Raw genomic sequence first — 17011 nt, 5'->3', positions numbered from 1 at the left:
CCTGATTCAGTAGGTCTGGAGTACAGCCTGAGATCATGCATTTTTTTTTCAGTCTCCCCAGGGAAGCCAATGTGGCTAGTCCAAGAATCACACTTGGAATAACAGGGGGTTATGAGACATCTAATTAATTTCCTTCAGCTAAACAAGTCCCCAAGAGAAAATTAAAAAAAAAAAAAAAAAAAGCTTTTGCCATTAAGACTCTTTAGTTCTTTATGGTGAAACTAAGCTCTTGAAAAACCTATATAAATGTTACTTGGGTCCTGTTCTTTACAAAAAGGCAACAATTTATTCTCCCTAAATGACAGTATATTATTTCACTAGAAATTCTATCAAAACATAGAAAACCTCTGGTTAAAAATAAAAGAATATTATGTTATTTTACTCTTCTATGCCCTTCTCTCAAAATCCCCCAATGAATAGAAAGAACAAAACAGAATGATTCCATGGAGAGAAGGTGGATCTGTCTTCAAAGCCAGGAGAAAATGACCACAACTGCCATCCATAAATTTTGAAATATGTGTACCAAACATTGTGAAATATGAAGCAAAACAAATGAGAAGAATCAGAGTTAAAACATATCTCTTTACAACCCAAGAAGGATTGAGTGTTTCTCCAAAATTATCATTGCTTTCTTTACTATTCTATGCAAAAAGAGTAGTTAGATTTAGAGGAAAGAACAGATGATTAGCGAGGTGGAGAATATCACTGCAGAAACCCAGATTGACATTGCAGAATGGCAAGGAGATAGACCTGAAGAAGAAAACATATGATATACAGTGTTTATGCATGATTTAACCTTGTAGCCAGCTGGGACTGCCAGAGGTGAAGTGGAATAAATGACAGAAGGGAAACAGTAATCACTAGAGCACAAAACAGAGAGTCTATAGCTTAAAGGATTTACTATGAATGATCAACTACTTGAATGTCAATAACTAAGACAGGAAATGCCACTAGGGGAAAAGACAGATATTTGTGGGGAGATCTGACCCCCAGAAATAAACCCAAATCAAAGATATTGGCAACCTCGTATCTCATCCCCCCCCATAAAACCAAGAATGGCCCCATTAAATGAAGAGTAATAATCTCATAGTAGTAAGCACTAAAGTTAACCAAAGAAAATGAAAAAAGTCATTTTTATTTAAAAGAAGGAAATAAACACAAGCAGAATTACTCAAAGAATCAGAAGTAAGATTTCAGACAAATATTTCTCCACAGTCAGAAAAAAAAATTACAAACAGCTTGAGTTGGATGACAAAAAAGAGCACCAATCAGAATACAGACACTCAAGAATTAGATTATATGATGGCAGACAGATGTGAATAGCTAGCATAGCTCAGAAAATAGAAAAGAATATCGGAATATTATAGATATTAGAAGCAACAAAATTCTAAATAAACATGATTGAAAACTTGCTAAAACTTTATGTAAAATCATGAAGAAATTATACTCAATAAAATTAAGACAAAAGTACTATTACAATATGAAAAGTAATACCTGAAAGGCAAAGTTATCCAACTCACACAGAACTGGTCTTCCTGAAGAATGAAATAAGACAAATGAGAGGCCTGAATTTACAGATGAAAAGGATATATTTTATCTTAAAAAATGGTACAGAGTTTGATGGGTTGAGCTCTCTACCATAGGTTTTACCCTTGGGAAGACGGTTGCTACAAAGGAGAGGCCAGGCCTCCCTATAGTTGTGCCTAAGAGCCTTCTCCCGAATGCCTCTTTGTTGCTCAGATGTGGCCCTCTCTCTCTGGCTAAGCCAACTTGAAAGGTGAAATCACTGCCCTCCCCTCTACGTGGGATCAGACACCCAGGGGAGTGAATCTCCCTGGCAACGTGGAATATGACTCCCGGGGAGGAATGTAGACCTGGCATCGTGGGACGGAGAACATCTTCTTGACCAAAAGGGGGATGTGAAAGGAAATGAAATAAGCTTCAGTGGCAGAGAGATTCCAAAAGGAGCCGAGAGGTCACTCTGGTGGGCACTCTTACGCACACTTTAGACAACCCTTTTTAGGTTCTAAAGAATTGGGGTAGCTGGTGGTGGATACCTGAAACTATCAAACTACAACCCAGAACCCATGAATCTCGAAGAAAGTTGTATAAAAATGTAGCTTATGAGGGGTGACAATGGGATTGGGAAAGCCATAAGGACCACACTCCACTTTGTCTAGTTTATGGATGGATGAGTAGAAAAATAGGGGAAGGAAACAAACAGACAAAGGTACCCAGTGTTCTTTTTTACTTCAATTGTTCTTTTTCACCCTAATTATTATTCTTGTTATTTTTATGTGTGTGCTAATGAAGGTGTCAGGGATTGATTTGGGTGATGAATGTACAACTATGTAATGGTACTGTGAACAATCGAAAGCACGATTTGTTTTGTATGACTGCGTGGTATGTGAATATATCTCAATAAAATGAAGATTAAGGAAAAAAACGGTACAGAGCATTCAGCATGAGAACTTATCTGGAAGAAGTTACTAAATTTCAAGGATAAAGAAAGATACATATAAACATTCAGTAAGAAAGAACAAGTCAAATACAAAGAGGGCTCTCTTCTCTACTGACCATGACAGATTAATTTATACTGCACTTCCTCTCTTGTTGTAAAAAATTAGAAAACTGGACAAGATTTATGAAACAATTGTTTCCAGACAGTGGACAATAATCAGTTTAGAACTGTGACCCCAGAAATAAGGAAAATAAACAAGCTGAACCCTAAGACCACTGCAGTTGTCTGTCTGGAGGCATTTCTGGATTGAAAAATATAGGGAGGGGAAAATAAAGCTAGCACAGTGATCTTGCTGGGTTGAGAAAGAAAAGATCATAGTTTGGGGAGGATGAAGAAACAGGAGAAATAACAGTAAAAGGAACTAGAGAGGAGGGAGATACATTTTTAAAAATCCTGCAGAAATCTACACAGAAATCCCCTTGAGTTTGGGACTGAATATTAAGCTGTACGTGTATAGCATGAAACTCCAAGAACCAGATAAATGACAACTCCTGGAGAGTTATAAGTTTAACAATACCTAGAGTTTAAGGAGGACATGGAGACTTTTGAGTTCCAGTCAGCCAGAATAGAGCAACTATGTTGAATACCCATTACTAAGTAGAGTCCCCAGAAGGCTTATGCTTTAAGAATAAGGATAGAATAGCTCTAAAGTTTACTTTAAATCTGATATAAGAAAACCTAAATACCAGCCTCAGAAGGATCAAAGCTGATCTGCAAGTTACCTAAATTATTGCCCCTCAAAACACAAATCAAACCAAACAAAAGCCATCAATACAAAATCCAAATATTCAATACTGTGAAATTATAATGTCCATTACCCAGTACAAATTTCTTAGACATGATAAGAAGCAGAAAAATATACCCATGAACAAGAGCAAAATAAGTGAATAGAATCAGACCTACATATGAAATAGGTGCTGAAAGCAGTGCAAAAATATATTAAAGCAGCTATTATAACAAGATACAAGTAATTAAAGGAAAAAAGAGACATAAGTTAAGAAATAGAAGGTATCAAATAAAATGGAATTGCTAGAGCACCAAAATACAATATCTGAGATGAAAAATTTGCTTCATGGGTTTCAAAAACATAAGATATTGCAGAATAAAAAATAACAGTCTTCAAGACATATCAATAGAAACTATTGAATCTAAACTAATCAGAGGAAATATACTGTAAAAATAAAATAGTGCCTCAGAGATTAGTAGAGATATATGTTACATTTTAACATATGTGTAATTGTAGATCAAGAAGGGAAAGAGACAGAAAAATATTTAAAGAAATAAGTCTAGAACACAGAACAACAACAAAAAAATGAAGAACTCTCTCCACAAAATATGAAAAAAACAGATTTTTTTTAAGAGTCAAAATCAAAGTTTTCAGAAATCTGAAAACTAATGAAAGGCCTGGAGCAACACAGGGACCATTTATTCAAGGAAAACAGCATTCTTTTTAACAACACTAAGAGTTCAGCATTTCATACTTGCCCTATCCCCACTTAACCTCCTTCAGTTTGCTGGTAGACTTGAGTCCATGCAGCCCCATTCATGGTGAAAACCAGTAGATGAAACCACTAGAGAAAGCAAAATGGGATTGGAGCTCCTTCAAAGCCACATTCTTAGATAACTATCATTATTTGACATGACTGGTAATTCACTGGAAGACCGCCCATGCAGTGCTATCTTTATTTAATGTGACTCAGAGCTTGCCAGTGCAAAGTTACTTTTTTCCCAGAGACATTTGTTGAAAACAATTAAAGACAATTATTCAAGTTCTTGGCTGCCTGAGGCAGTGGATAACAGTTGGAACAAACAATAGATGAATAAAAGTCCTAAAAGGAAAAAGCTGGGAAACAAGATGTCCATAGGGGATTTAAAAGCTTCGTTGTATTCCTAGGAATCTATAAGTCCATGTACTTGTGCAAGGCTTAGTTCATAGTCATTAAAAATTAGTTCTAAAAAGTCATTAACAATAATAACAATCCATAACAATAAAACATGGGGGGGGGAGGAAATCTGATTTCCACATTAGATACATTATATATTAAAAATATACAGATATCAGAAGATGGCAGAATAGGAGAGGCAGAACTCACTCCACTGGAAAACAGGCAGAAAACAACCAAACCAACAGTTCTGGAGTCCAGGTGATCAAAAGGACCTGTGCATTATATATGTAAGACCCAGCAGGAAAAGCAGAGAAACTACGACTGAGAAATTGGGGTGAGTGTGCCCAATCATGATCTTCCCAAAGGTCCACTACCACACAACAGCCAGAAGAGGTGGCCAAAGAGTGGCACAACCCTGCTTCAGAGAGGTGGGGGAGGCATTCCTCTCAGACCCACAGCCTAGTGTTCCTATGCAGGAACGTGGGAGCCAGTAGACTCAGCCACATATAGAGACCCTACTGTGGCACCCAGTGCCTACCCCCATACCTGAGGCAGGCTACTATGGGTGCCTGGACTTGGGGTAGTCTGGAAAGCCCTCCCATTGGAAGGAGTGGGGGATGCAAACCAGAGCCCATCTGACAACTGGCTGGTGAGAGAGACACTCTGGGTCCAACTGCCTCGATCCTCAGGGTGCTCAGTGCATACATGAGCAGAGAGGCAGGGCAAGGCAGCTGCATTGCAATGCCAGGTACCCTTCCCCCACCCTCAAGGCATTCTCACTGGCCAGTGAAAAGCAGAGCACTACTTTGCTGGCTGCTAGCCGGTAAAGTCAAAACTCCCAGTCCCACAGCCCATAGTCTCTCCACACAGGAGTCTGGGATTCACCAGACACATTGCATCTACAAGCCACTCTTTGCGATGGTGCACCGTGCACACCCCCACCCCTAGAGCTGGCAGCTTCCAGCATGGCTAGGGGCCTGTGGCCTTGACTGATTTTGACCTGCCCTGGAGCCTTTCCAGCTGGCTGCTGCAGTCAGGGAGAGGAGGGGTTGTGGGGAAGAAGTGGCCCAACAGCTCTATCTGCTGGGAAGATCAGGAAAGTGCAGACTGGCAAGGTGCTTCTCTGCCCAGCCTCCAACAGCCTTCTGAAAAGGGCAGCTCCCTCTGAGACAGGTCCTGACCTTGGTTTAGCTGGGAATTACTGACAAACCAAGTGCCAAAGGAGACTTCAATGCACACTCAAGCAACTACAAAATCTTAGATGACCAGGAGAAACTAACTATCAAAATAACCTTATCAAAATAATTAAATGCCAGGAAATCAGCAAACAATCACAAAGCACATGAAGAAGAAAGAAGATATGGCCAAGACAAGTGATCAAAATAAATAGCTGGAGGAGACACAGAGTTTGGGACAATTAATTAAAGATGTTCATACAATTCTTCCAAATAATTTCAAAGAGTAGGCTACAGAGATAATGATATCAAGAAGACAATAGAAGAGCATAGAGAAATTTGAAAGAATAAATAGAAAAATAGAAGATTCTATGGAAATGAAAGATACTGGAGATAAAATTAAAAATGTATCACAGAGGGAAGTAGGTAGAAAGCCAGGAACTGCGTGGACTGGACACCACAGAGCAATCTGACTTCGGGCATACTTCATACAACACTCATGAACACGTGGAACTGCTGAGATCAGCGAAATCTGTAAGTTTTTGTGGCCAGGGGACCCGCACCCCTCCCTGCCAGGCCCAGTCCCGTGAGAGGAGGGGCTGTCAGCTTCCGGAAGGAGAAGGGAGAACTGCAGTGGCAGCCCTTATCGGAAACTCATTCTACTGATCCAAACTCCAACCATAGATAGACTGAGACCAGACACCAGAGAATCTGAGAGCAGCCAGCCCAGCAGAGAGGAGACAGGCATAGAAAAAAACAACACGAAAAACTCCAAAATAAAAGCAGAGGATTTTTGGAGTTCTGGTGAACATAGAAAGGGGAAAGGCAGAGCTCAGGCCCTGAGGCTCATATGCAAATCCCAAAGAAAAGCTGATCTCTCTGCCCTGTGGACCTTTCCTTAATGGCCCTAATTGCTTTGTCTCTTAGCATTTCAATAACCCATTAGATCTGTGAGGAGGGCCCTTTTTTATATATATATATTTTTTTCATTTTCTAAAACAATTACTCTAAGAAGCCCAATACAGAAAGCCTCAAAGACTTGCAATTTGGGCAGGTCAAGACAAGAGCAGAACTAAGAGCTCTGAGACAAAAGGCAATAATCCAGTGTCTGAGAAAATTCACTAAACACCACAACTTCCCAAGAAAAGGGGGGCATCCTCTTACAGCCATCATCCTGGTGGACAGGAAACACTCTTGCCCGTCACTGGCGCCATAGCCCAGAGCTGCCCCAGACATCCCAATGGGACGGAAGTGCTTCAAATAACATGCATACACCACAAAACTGGGCATGAACATTAGCCTTCCCTGCACCCTCAGCTGGTTGTCCCAGACTTGGGACGGTGGAGCAGTGGGAATTAACAAGCCCCATCCAGACATAATTTCAGCAGACTGAGAGCCTCCCTACACAGACTAGCAGCCCAGAACCACCCTGGGGGGATGGTACTCACCTGTGACATAGCACACTCATCCCTCAACAGAGGACCAGGGGATGCAAGGCCTGGAAGAGGGACCCATTCACAAGTCTCGGGCCACACGCCAATACCAAGGAATTCTGGGTCAGTGGCAGAGACAAACTGTGGCAGGACTGAACTGAAGGATTAGACTATTGCAGCAGCTTTAAAACTCCAGGAACACCAGGGAGATTTGGTTGTTAGAGCCGCCCCCCTCCCTGACCTCCCAGACACACACCCTTATACAGGGCGGGCAACACCAACTACAAACGCAAGCTTGGTACACCAATTGGACCCAACAAGACTTACTCCCCCACTCACCACAAAGGCAAAGCAGGGGAGAACTGCCTTGAGGGGAACAGATGGTTCGTGGACGCCATCTGCTGGTTAGTCACAGAAAGTCTACTCCACGAAGCTGTAGACCTGACAAATTAGAGATAAGGATTTCAAAGGTCTACAAATCCTAAAAGAACCCTACCAAGTTAAGCAAATGCCAAGAGGCCAAACACAACAGAAAATTTTAAAGCATATGAAAAAAACAGAAGATATGAATAACCCAAGCCCAAGTACCCAAATCAAAAGATAAGAAGAAATACAGTACTTAGAGCAGCTAATTAAAGAACTAAAGATGAACGATGAGACCATGGCATGGGATATAAAGGACATCAAGAAGAGCATGGAACAGGATATAAAGGACATCAAGAAGAACCTAGAAGAGCATAAAGAAGACATTGCAAGACTAAATAAAAAAACAGATGATCTTATGGAAATTAAAGAAACTGTTGACCAAATTAAAAAGATTCTGGTTACTCATAGTACAAGACTAGAGGAAGTTGAACAATGGATCAGTGACCTGGAAGATGACAGAATGGAAAATGAAAGCACAAAAGAAAGAATGGGGAAAAAAAATAAAAAAAATCGAAACGGACCTCAGGGATTTGATAGATAATATAAAGTGCCAAATATAAGACTCATTGGTGTTCCAGAAGGAGAAGAAAAGGGTAAAGGTCTAGGAAGAGTATTCAAAGAAATTGTTGGGGAAAACTTCCCAAATCTTCTAAAGACCATAAATACACAAATCATAAATGCCCAGCGAACTCCAAATACAACAAATCCAAATAAACCCACTCTGAGACATATTCTGATCACACTGTCAAATACAGAAGAGAAGGAACAAGTTCTGAAAGCAGCAAGAGAAAAGCAATTCACCACATACAAAGGAAACAGCATAAGACTAAGTAGTGACTACTCAGCAGCCACCATGGAGGCGAGAAGGCAGTGGCATGACATATTTAAAATCTGAGTGAGAAAAATTTCCAACAAATAATACTTTATGCAGCAAAGCTCCCCATCAAATTTGAGGGGGAACTTAAATTTTCACAGAAAAAGAAATGCTGAGAGAGTTTGCTAACAAGAGGCTTGCCCTGCTAGAGATACTAAAGGGATCCCTACAGACCGAGAAACAAAGAAAGGAGAGAGAGACATGGAGAAAGGTTTGGTACTAAAGAGATTCGGTATGGGTACATTAAAGGATATTAATAGAGAGAGGTAAAAATATATACGACAAACATCAACCAAAGAATAAGATGCGTGATTCAAGAAATGCCTTCACGGTTATAACATTGAATATAAATGAATTAAATTCACAAATTAAAAGGTATAGATTTGCAGAATGGATCAAAAAAAAAATGAATCATCAATATGCTGCATACAAGACACTCATCTTAGACACAGGGACACAAAGAAATTGAAAGTGAAAGGATGGAAAAAAATATTTCATGCAAGCTACAGCCAAAAGAAAGCAGGTGTAGCAACATTAATCTCAGATAAAATAGACTTTAAATGCAGGGATATTCTGAGAGACAAAGAAGGTCACTACATACTAATAAAAGAGGCAATTCAACAAGAAGAAATAACAATCATAAATGTTTATGCACCCAATCAAGGTGCCACAAAATACATGAGAGAAACACTGGCAAAACTAAAGGAAGAAATTGATGTTTCCACAGTAATTGTGGGAGACTTTAACACATAACTCTCTCCTATAGATAGATCAACCAGACAGAAAACAAAGAAAGAAATTGAAAACCTAAACAATCTGATAAATGAATTTGATTTAACAGACATATATAGAATATTACATCCCAAATCACCAGGATACACATACTTCTCTAGTGCTCACAGTACTTTCTCCAGAATAGATCATATGCTGGGACATAAAATGAGCCTCAATAAATTTAAAAAGATTGAAATTATTCAAACCACATTCTCTGACCACAATGGAATACAATTAGAAGTCAATAAACCTAAGACACTTAGAAAATTCACAAATACCTGGAGGTTAAACAACACACTCCTAAACAATCAGTGTGTTAAAGAAGAAATAGCAAGAGAAATTGCTAAATAAAGATGAATGAAAATGAGAACACAACATACCAAAACCTATGTGATGCAGCAAAAGCGGTACTGAGGGGGAAATTTACAGCACTAAATGCATATATTAAAAAGGAAGAAAGAGCCAAAATCAAAGAATTAATGGATCAACTAAAAAAGCCAGAAAATGAACAGCAAACCAATCCTAAACCAAGTACAAGAAAAGAAATAACAAGGATTAAAGCAGAACTAAATGACATAGAAAACAAAAAAACAATAGAGAGGATAAATAACACCAGAAGTTGGTTCTTTGAGAAGATCAACAAGATTGACAAGCCCCTAGCTAGACTGACAAAATCAAAAAGAAAGAAGACCCATATAAACAAAATAATGAATGAGAAAGGTGGCATTACTGCAGATCCTGAAGAAATTAAAAAAAATTATAAGAGGATATTATGAACAACTATATGGCAACAAACTGGATAATGTAGAGGAAATGGACAATTTCCTGGTAACATATGAACAACCTAGACTGACCAGAGAAGAAATAGAAGACCTCAACCAACCCATCACAAGCAAAGAGATCCAATTAGTCATCAAAAATCTTCCCACAAATAAATGCCCAGGGTCAGATGGCTTCACAGGGGAATTCTACCAAACTTTCCAGAAAGAACTGACACCAATCTTACTCAAACTCTTTCAAAACATTGAAGAAAATGGAACACTACCTAACTCATTTTATGAAGCTAACATCAATCTAATACCAAAACCAGGCAAAGATGCTACAAAAAAGGAAAACTACCAGCCAATCTCCCTAATGAATATAGATGCAAAAATCCTCAACAAAATACTTGCAAATCGAATCCAAAGACACATTAAAAAAATCATACACCACGACCAAGTGGGGTTCATTCCAGGCATGCAAGGATGATTCAACATAGGAAAATCAATCAATGTATTACAACACATTAACAAGTCAAAAGGGAAAAATCATTTGATCATCTCAATAGATGCTGAAAAAGCATTTGACAAAATCCAACATCCCTTTTTGATAAAAACACTTCAAAAGGTAGGAATTGAAGGAAACTTCCTCAACATGATAAGGAGCATACATGAAAAACCCACAGCCAGCATAGTACTCAATGGTGAGAGACTGAAAGCCTTCCCTCTAAGATCAGGAACAAGACAAGGATGCCCGCTGTCACCACTGTTATTCAACATTGTGCTGGAAGTGCTAGCCAGGGCAATCCGGCAAGACAAAGAAATAAAAGGCATCCAAATTGGAAAAGAAGAAGTAAAACTGTCATTGTTTGCAGATGATATGATCTTATATCTAGAAAACCCTGAGAAATCGACGATACAGCTACTAGAGCTAATAAACAAATTTAGCAAAGTAGCGGGATACAAGATTAATGCACACAAGTCAGTAATGTTTCTATATGCTACAAATGAACAAACTGAAGAGACACTCAAGAATAAGATACCATTTTCAATAGTAACCGAAAAAATCAAGTACCTAGGAATAAACTTAACCAAAGATATAAAAGATCTATACAAAGAAAACTACATAAGTCTACTAAAAGAAATAGAAGGGGAACTTGAAAGATGGAAAAATATTCCATGTTCATGGATAGGAAGACTAAATGTCATTAAGATGTCAATTCTACCCAAACTCATCTACAGATTCAATGCAATCCCAATCAAAATTCCAGCAACCTACTTTGCAGACTTGGAAAAGCTAGTTATCAAATTTATTTGGAAAGGGAAGATGCCTCGAATTGCTAAAGACACTCTAAAAAAGAAAAACGAAGTGGGAGGACTTACACTCCCTGACTTCGAAGCTTATTATAAAGCCACAGTTGTCAAAACAGCATGGTACTGGCACAAAGATAGACATATAGATCAATGGAGTCGAATTGAGAATTTGGAGATAGACCCCAGATCTATGGCCGACTGATCTTTGATAAGGCCCCCAAAGTTACTGAACTGAGTCATAATGGTCTTTTCAACAAATGGGGCTGGGAGAGTTGGATATTCATATCCAAAAGAATGAAAGAGGACCCCTACCTCACCCCCTACACAAAAATTAACTCAAAATGGACCAAAGATCTCAATATAAAAGAAAGTACCATAAAACTCCTATAAGATAATGTAGGAAAACATCTTCAAGACCTTGTATTAGGTGGCCACTTCCTAGACTTTACACCCAAAGCACAAGCAACAAAAGAGAAAATAGATAAATGGGAACTCCTCAAGCTTAGAAGTTTCTGCACCTCAAAGGAATTTCTCAAAAAGGTAAAGAGGCAGCCAACTCAATGGGAAAAAATTTTTGGAAAGCATTTATCTGACAAAAGACTGATATCTTGCATATATAAAGAAATCCTACAACTCAAGGACAATAGTACAGACAGCCCAAATATAAAATGGGCAAAAGATATGAAAGACAGTTCTCTGAAGAGGAAATACAAATGGCCAAGAAACATGAAAAAATGTTCAGCTTCACTAGCTATTAGAGAGATGCAAATTAAGACCACAATGAGATAACATCTAACACCGATTAGAATGGCTGCCATTAAACAAACAGGAAACTACAAATGCTGGAGGGGATGTGGAGAAATTGGAACTCTTATTCATTGTTGGTGGGACTGTATAATGGTTCAGCCACTCTGGAAGTCAGTCTGGAAGTTCCTTAGAAAACTAGATATAGAGATACCCTTCGATCCAGCGATTGCACTTCTCGGTATATACTCGTAAGATTGGAGAGCAGTGATATGAACAGATATCTGCATGCCAATGTTCATAGCAGCATTACTCACAATTGCCAAGAGATGGAACAACCCAAATGCCCTTCAACAGATGAGTGGATAAATAACATGTGGTATATACACACCATGGAATACTACATGGAAGTAAGAAGGAAAGATGTGAAACATATGACAACGTGGATGAACCTTGAAGACATAATGCTGAGCAAAATAAGCCAGGCACAAAAAGACAAATATAATATGCTACCACTAATGTGAACTTTGAAAAATATAAAACAAATGGTTTATAATGTATAATATAGGGGAACTAGCGATAGAGAGCAATTAAGGAAGGGGGAACAATAATCCAAGAAGAACAGATAAACTATCGTGGGTAAATTTAACGTTCTGGGAATGCCCAGGAATGACTATGGTCTGTTAGTTTCTGATGGGTATAGTAGGAACAAGTTCACAGAAATGTTGCTATATTAGGTTACTTTCTTGTGGTAGAGTAAGAAAACGTTGGAACTAAAGTAGTTATCTTAGGTTAGTTGTCTTTTTCTTGCTCCCTTGTTATGGTCTCTTTGAAAAAGTCTTTTATTGTATGTTTTTTTTTATTTTATTTTTTATTTTTCGTACAGTTGATTTAGAAAAAAAAAAAGTTTAAAAAAAAAAAGGAAAAAAAATATGCAGAGCCCCCTTGAGGAGCCTGTGGAGAGTGCAGGGGTATTCGCCTAACCCACCTCCATGGTTGCTAACATGACCACAGACATAGGGGACTGGTGGTTTGATGGGTTGAGCCCTCTACCATAAGTTTTACCCTTGGGAAGACGGTTGCTGCAAAGGAGAGGCTAGGCCTCCCTATATTTGTGCCTAAGAGTCTCCTCCTGAATGCCTCTTTGTTGCTCAGATGTGGCCCTCTCTCTCTGGCTAAGCCAACTTGAAAGGTGAAATCACTGCCCTCCCCCCTACCTGGGATCAGACATCCAGGGGAGTGAATCTCCCTGGCAATGTGGAATATGACTCCCAGGGAGGAATGCAGACCTGGCATTGTGGGACGGAGAACATCTTCTTGACCAAAAGGGGGATGTGAAAGGAAATGAAATAAGCTTCAGTGGCAGAGAGATTCCAAAAGGAGCCGAGAGGTCACTCTGGTGGGCACTCTTATGCACACTTTATTTTTTTTTTCAGTTATTTCTTTATTGTGAAATGTAACATATATACAGAAAAGTGATAACTTCCAAAGTACAATAGAACAAGTAGTTATATATGTAATTTCAAAGAATGTTATGCGTTATAGTTCCACAGTTTCAGTTATTTCCTTATTGTGAAATATGAGACATACAAAGAAAGGTGATAACTTTTAAAGTACAATTTAACGAATAGGTATAGAGCAAATTTCAAAAATGTTATGGGTTACAGTTCCACCATTTCAGTTATTTCCCTCTAGCTTTCTAATACCTTAGCATCTAAATGAAATATTTATCTAAAGATTCAGTATTCATAATCCTTGGTTAAATCATATCTTACCTGTTGCTACCCCTTCCTCTGGTTTAGTGTCTAGGCAGTGAAGACCTTAACTTGATCATATTGGAAAGGGTGTCAATATTATGGAGAAGGGGGCTGCTCTGGTGGTGGTTCTTTTTTTTTTTTTTAATCATTTTATTGAGATATATTCACATACCACGCAGTCATACAAAACAAATCGTACTTTCGATTGTTTACAGTACCATTACATAGTTGTACATTCATCACCTAAATCAATCCCTGACACCTTCATTAGCACACACACAAAAATAACAAGAATAATAATTAGAGTGAAAAAGAGCAATTGAAGTAAAAAAGAACACTGGGTACCTTTGTCTGTTTCTTTCCTTCCCGTATTTTTCTACTCATCCATCCATAAACTAGACAAAGTGGAGTGTGGTCCTTATGGCTTTCCCAATCCCATTGTCACCCCTCATAAGCTACATTTTTATACATCTGTCTTCGAGATTCATGGGTTCTGGGTTGTAGTTTGATAGTTTCAGGTATCCACCACCAGCTACCCCAATTCTTTAGAACCTAAAAAGGGTTGTCTAAAGTGTGCATAAGAGTGCCCACCAGAGTGACCTCTTGGCTCGTTTTGGAATCTCTCTGCCACTGAAGCTTATTTCATTTCCTTTCACATCCCCCTTTTGGTCAAGAAGATGTTCTCCGTCCCACGATGCCGGGTCTACATTCCTCCCCGGGAGTCATATTCCACATTGCCCGGGAGATTCACTCCCCTGGGTGTCTGATCCCAGGTAGGGGGGAGGGCAGTGATTTCACCTTTCAAGTTGGCTTAGCCAGAGAGAGAGGGCCACATCTGAGCAACAAAGAGGCATTCAGGAGGAGACTCTTAGGCACAAATATAGGGAGGCCTAGCCTCTCCTTTGCAGCAACCATCTTCCCAAGGGTAAAACTTATGGTAGAGGGCTCAACCCATCAAACCACCAGTCCCCTATGTCTGTGGTCATGTTAGCAACCATGGAGGTGGGTTAGGCGAATACCCCTGCATTCTCCACAGGCTCCTCAAGGGGGCACTACATCATTTTTTTTTCCTTGTTTTTCTTTCTTTCTTTTTTTTTTTAACTTTCCCTTCTTTTTTAAATCAACTGTATGAAAAAAAAAGTTAAAAAGAAAACAAACATACAATAAAAGAACATTTCAAAGAGACCATAACAAGGGAGTAAGAAAAAGACAACTAACCTAAGATAACTGCTTAACTTCCAACATGTTCCTACTTTACCCCAAGAAAGTTACATAATATAGCAACCTTTTTGTGAACTTGTTTCTACTATATCCATCAGAAATTAACAGACCATAGTCATTTCTGGGCATCCCCAGAACGTGAAAAAGCTTATCTGTTCTTCTTGGATTATTGTTCCCCCTTCCTTAATTACTCTCTACTGCTAGTTCCCCTACATTCTACATTATAAACCATTTGTTTTACATTTTTGAAAGTTCACATTAGTGGTAGCATATAATATTTCTCTTTTTGTGCCTGGCTTATTTCACTCAGCATTATGTCTTCAAGATTCATCCATGTTGTCATATGTTTCACGAGATCGTTCCTTCTTACTGACGCGTAGTATTCCATCGTGTGTATATACCACATTTTATTTATCCACTCATCTGTTGAAGGACATTTGGGTTGTTTCCATCTCTTGGCAATTGTGAATAATGCTGCTATGAACATTGGCGTGCAGATATCTGTTCGTGTCACTGCTTTCCGATCTTCCGGGTATATACCGAGAAGTGCAATCGCCGGATCGAATGGTAGCTCTATATCTAGTTTTCTAAGGAACTGCCAGACTGACTTCCAGAGTGGCTGAACCATTATACAGTCCCACCAACAGTGAATAAGAGTTCCAATTTCTCCACATCCCCTCCAGCATTTGTAGTTTCCTGTTTGTTTAATGGCAGCCATTCTAACCGGTGTTAGATGGTATCTCATTGTGGTCTTAATTTGCATCTCTCTAATAGCTAGTGAAGCTGAACATTTTTTCATGTGTTTCTTGGACATTTGTATTTCCTCTTCAGAGAACTGTCTTTTCATATCTTTTGCCCATTTTATAATTGGGCTGTCTGTACTATTGTCATTGAGTTGTAGGATTTTTTTGTATATGCAAGATATTAGTCTTTTGTCAGATACATGGTTTCCAAAAATTTTTTCCCATTCAGTTGGCTGCCTCTTTACCTTTTTGAGAAATTCCTTTGAGGTGCAGAAACTTCTAAGCTTGAGGAGTTCCCATTTATCTATTTTCTCTTTTGTTGCTTGTGCTTTTGGTGTAAAGTCTAGGAAGTGGCCGCCTAATACAAGGTCTTGAAGATGTTTTCCTACATTATCTTCTAGGAGTTTTATGGTACTTTCTTTTATATTGAGATCTTTGGTCCATTTTGAGTTAATTTTTGTGTAGGGGGTGAGGTAGGGGTCCTCTTTCATTCTTTTGGATATGGATATCCAACTCTCCCAGCCCCATTTGTTGAAAAGACCATTATGGCTCATTTCAGTGACTTTGGGGGCCTTATCAAAGATCAGTCGGCCATAGATCTTAGGGTCTATCTCTGAATTCTCAATTCGATTCCATTGATCTATATGTCTATCTTTGTGCCAGTACCATGCTGTTTTGGCAACTGTGGCTTTATAATAAGCTTCAAAGTCAGGGAGTGTAAGTCCTCCCACTTCGTTTTTCTTTTTTAGAGTGTCTTTAGCAATTCGAGGCATCTTCCCTTTCCAATTAAATTTGATAACTAGCTTTTCCAAGTCTGCAAAGTAGGTTGTTGGAATTTTGATTGGGATTGCATTGAATCTGTAGATGAGTTTGGGTAGAATTGACATCTTAATGACATTTAGCCTTCCTAGCCATGAACATGGAATATTTTTCCATCTTTTAAGGTCCCCTTCTATTTCTTTTAGTAGAGTTATGTAGTTTTCTTTGTATAGGTCTTTTACATCTTTGGTTAAGTTTATTCCTAGGTACTTGATTTTTTTCGTTGCTATTGAAAATGGTATCTTTTTCTTGAGTGTCTCTTCAGTTTGTTCATTTCTAGCATATAGAAACATTATTGACTTATGTGCATTAATCTTGTATCCCGCTACTTTGCTAAATTTGTTTATTAGCTCTAGTAGCTGTATCATCGATTTCTCAGGGTTTTCTAGATATAAGATCATATCGTCTGCAAACAATGACAGTTTTACTTCTTCTTTTCCAATTTGGATGCCTTTTATTCTTTGTCTTGCCGGATTGCCCTGGCTAGCACTTCCAGCACAATGTTGAATAACAGTGGTGACAGCGGGCATCCTTGTCTTGTTCCTGATCTTAGAGGGAAGGCTTTC

Source organism: Choloepus didactylus, chromosome Y (assembly GCF_015220235.1).
Source record: "Choloepus didactylus isolate mChoDid1 chromosome Y, mChoDid1.pri, whole genome shotgun sequence".
In the NCBI taxonomy this organism is placed as follows: Eukaryota; Metazoa; Chordata; class Mammalia; order Pilosa; family Megalonychidae; genus Choloepus; species Choloepus didactylus.
This window is presented reverse-complemented; position numbering follows the sequence as displayed.